General features: G+C 43.0%; 1 pseudogene; it reads right to left on the bottom strand.

Annotated features, from left to right (window-relative positions):
* Window positions 1–393: 393 nt before the first annotated feature.
* LOC112409052 (serine/threonine-protein phosphatase 2A catalytic subunit beta isoform pseudogene) lies at window positions 394–1,318 on the bottom strand (annotated as a pseudogene).
* Between the last annotated feature and the right edge of the window lie 2,563 nt (window positions 1,319–3,881).

Here is a 3,881-nt window from a genome sequence, read left to right as displayed (position 1 = left end):
ATCCATGTCAGTTAAACACTCTAACTAAAATTTCCAAGTAAGTGCAAAAGTAGATGGAGTTAGCTATCTTTTTTGCTTGAACAGTTCCAAGGAAAATGGTTCCTACAAATACAGCAGGCAAACTGTTACGACCGACCGATCTAGAACATAGTGTTGAACTAATTTCGGTCTGAAGTTGTGCTAAATGCTCATCATTAGTATGGCACAGTTTGGTCCATGGTATGGTTTAATGCCAAGACAGATCCCAATTTGTTACAGAAACACATAGATTACTGTTGCTTTTTTTGGTTTTATTTTATGTGTGTGTGTGTGTGTGTGTGTGTGTATATATTTTTTTTTTTTTTTAAGTCAGGTATACTTCCACATACAAAGGCAGGTTTTCCCAGGAGGAATTTACAGAAAGTAGTCTGGGGTGCTGTGGATCACATGAGGCTCTCCATGATGAGGTGCTGGGTCAAACTAAAGGAAGGAACATTTCAAAGTGTCATCTGATTCCACGATAGCAGCCTGGTTCCCACAAGGATAACAGTAATTGGATGCACTGAAAATGGTAACCACGTTCCGATTGTGACACCAGTTGTATCCCTCCGTTACAAGGTGGTGAGCACAAGAAACCAGTGTGAGACCACTGGCATGGTTAAATGTTTCAGAAATATCTTGTCCAAATGTGTAGCCAGCCCCGAGTGGTGAAATACCCCACCCACCATGGTCATCTGGATCTGACCATTACAGATCACACATTGGGCCCTCATGTGGAACTTCTTGTAAACGATCTAGGGCTCTTACATGATCCAGTGTATCTATGGATGGGGAGAGGCCACCATGGAGGCAGAATATCTGTCCATCTACTAAAGCTGTAAGTGGCAGATAAACAGATCTGTAAAATATTTCCAAACATCGGCATTTCCATACTTTCGCAGACATTCATCATAAAAGCCATATACTTGGGTAACTTGTCGGCTTTAGTGGTTTCCTCTCAACATTGTAGTATGTTCTGGATAACACATGTTTAATGCCACAAGAAGAGTCACAGTCTCCACAGAATAATAACCTCTGTCTCCATAGTCACCCATGAATAGATAGTTTGTATCTGGTGATTTCCCACCAGTTTTAAAGAGTTCCACAGGTCGTGGAATTGACCATGCACATCTCGACAGATGGTAACAGGACAATGGACCTCTTGCACGTTTGATTCTTTTGTTAAAATTTCCTTAGCCTTTTCGCACAGCGTCTGCACCTGGTTCTCGCTAAGTACTTTACACTTGTTCAGGTGCTCGACCCACTGGTCCAGCTCCTTGGTGAACGCCTTGTCGTCCATGGTGGCCCGAGTCCCTCCCCTGCTGCCCCTGCCCTGGGCACCGGTCCCCTCGCCCAGCGCCACCGCCGCCGCCAGCTCCCACATATCAGTCATATGTGGAATCTAATTTTTTAAAAAATGATAGAAATGAACTTATTTACAAAACAGAAACAGAGTCACAGATTTCTAAAACAAACTTACAGTTACCAAAGGGGAAACATGGTGGGCAGGGATAAATTAGGAGCTTGGGAGCAACATACACACACTACTGAATGTGAAATAGATAACTAAAAAGGACCTACTGTACAGCACAGGGAGCTCTACCCAATATTCTGTAATAACCTATATGGGAAAAGAATCTGAAAAAAGAGTGAATATATGCATAACTAAATCACTTTCCTGTATGCCTGAAACGAACACAACATTGTAAATCAACTATATTCCAATAAAATTTAAAAAAATATGTTAATGAAAAAAAAGCAGAGTTTAAGCCCCTAGGTTTAAAGAGAGAAGCCAGCTTCCTTTCAGAAAGATACCCCAAACAGAACTAGTTTGTCATCATTTAACTTTACATCCCCACATAGCAGTAATTCTCAACCTTGTGTAGGCATTGGAAACATCTAGGGAACTTTGAAAACATACCGATCTCAGGCTCTGTCCTAGACCACCTCATCTTCACCTGTAGGGTGGGTTCAGGTGTGAGCATTTACAAAGCTTGCCAGATGATTCTAGGGCACGTCTAGGGATGAGAACTGAGGGCCCATGACACTGGTTCTCAAAGTATGGTCTCTGGACCAGCAGCATCGCATCATCTGGGAACTTGTCAGAGATGCAAATACTTGGGCCCAGCTCGGACTCACTGAATCAGCAGTTCTGGAGGTGGGGCTCAGAAGCCGCATTTCAACAAGCTCTCCAGATGATTATCACCCACGTTAACATTTCAGAACGATTGGCCTTTAGGTTCCTACCTCCAGCCAAATACTTACGTTTGTATGTCTCTGCCGAGAGTTCCCAGGCAATCACGCTTGGGAATTGCTACTTTCCATGGAGGGAAAAACATGCAACATCACTGCTTGAAACAAGGGATTGTTGCTCGAGTTTCCCTAACTTGGCCATGTTCGCCTGCTTTCCAGACCACTTCTCTGGGAGCTTTCCACCCTTGCCTACTTTCTAGAAATGTTTCTGTGAGCTTCTGACTTTCTCCTCGCTCCCAAAGTCATCTTGCATGTTTTGAGCTTCTGGGCTGCTTGTTCTGGCCACCTTTCCTGGAGTTTGCTGGTTTCTAGCCACCTAGCTGTGTGTGTCTGTGTGTCCATCTACTTGGCTCTGACGCATATGAGCCCCTCCCAGCTCTTCTGCATTGCAAGCCTGTCCGCAACTTCCCTGGTTGTACTTCCTGTCTCCGTGACCTGCCGCTATCCAGGCTCTGGGTGCAAGTTTAATCTTTTCATGTTTTGGGAGAGGGAAGTGAAACAAAGACTTCAGAATTGAAGCAGCTAGCTTTCATCTCTCCAGAATGAGATTTTTGTTGAGTGATTTTATGACTGTGATTAAAGAGTTACGTATTTGTAGAACGTCTGGATCGATTGCATTCAAATATACCCAAACTCTTTTCAGAGTTCAGTGATGGATGCAGCTGAAACCTGGTGATTTTCCATCAGTGCCCTCCCTCCTTTGATGTGGGGATTGAGAGATGACTGACTGCCCTGACCTCTTTTGTGACCATTTGAACTTTATCGACTTGGGAACTTCTCTTCTACCTTGTCCATTGTTTGCTGGGATTGTGGGAGTTATCTTTCCAGACCCCCTAGTCCTTCCCTTTTCATTTTACGAGAATACATTTCCATTATTCTGAAGTTTATGTCAGTGTTTTTATGTGACTGTATTTTTTGTTGCATGTACATTATCTTCCTAGTTACCGCTCAAGTCCGAAACCTGGGCGATTTCTGAGGTAGCTTTCAGGTGAGTGAAAAGAGAAATGGCTTCTATTTTGACTTCTTCATATCCATTCGTAAATTTTACTAACCGCCCACCTTTATTCTCTGTTATTCTGTAACAGCCGACCTATTATTCTCACAAATCAACTTCCCTTCCACAAGCCAGCAACCTCCAGCCTGCCTGGTCTCTTCACTGTCTATTTTTCTTTGCTAATCCAAGAGCCTCCTTTCCTGCTCATTCTGTTTTCCTATTCACCCTCCTCCAAACAATCCTCTGAAGTTATATTAGATAAATCCTTTTGAAATGTTTCTTTTAGCTGAATTTCCAAATTAAGTTGTTTGATGTCTTGCCCTCGTGACCTATTAGATGAAGTTCAACTCTGCAGTATGGCATTTAAGGTCTCTTATGACCTGGTCAGGTATACTTTCCCAGCCGTAACTCTTTAATTTGTAATTTTTATACAATTTTAAGGTTATTTTCTATTTACAGTTATCACAAAATATTGGCTGTATTGCCCGTGTTGTACAATACATCCTTGAGCCCATCTTACACCCAGTGGTTTGTGCCTCCCCTCCCCCACCCCTATATTGCCCCTCCCCCATCTCCCCACTGGTAACCACTAGTTTGTTCTCCTTATCTGTGAGTC

Source organism: Neophocaena asiaeorientalis, unplaced genomic scaffold (assembly GCF_003031525.2).
Source record: "Neophocaena asiaeorientalis asiaeorientalis breed wild unplaced genomic scaffold, Neophocaena_asiaeorientalis_V1.1 scaffold669, whole genome shotgun sequence".
NCBI lineage: Eukaryota > Metazoa > Chordata > Mammalia > Artiodactyla > Phocoenidae > Neophocaena > Neophocaena asiaeorientalis.
The sequence above is the reverse complement of the archived record's forward strand: the minus strand, read 5'-3'. Positions and strand labels throughout refer to the sequence as shown.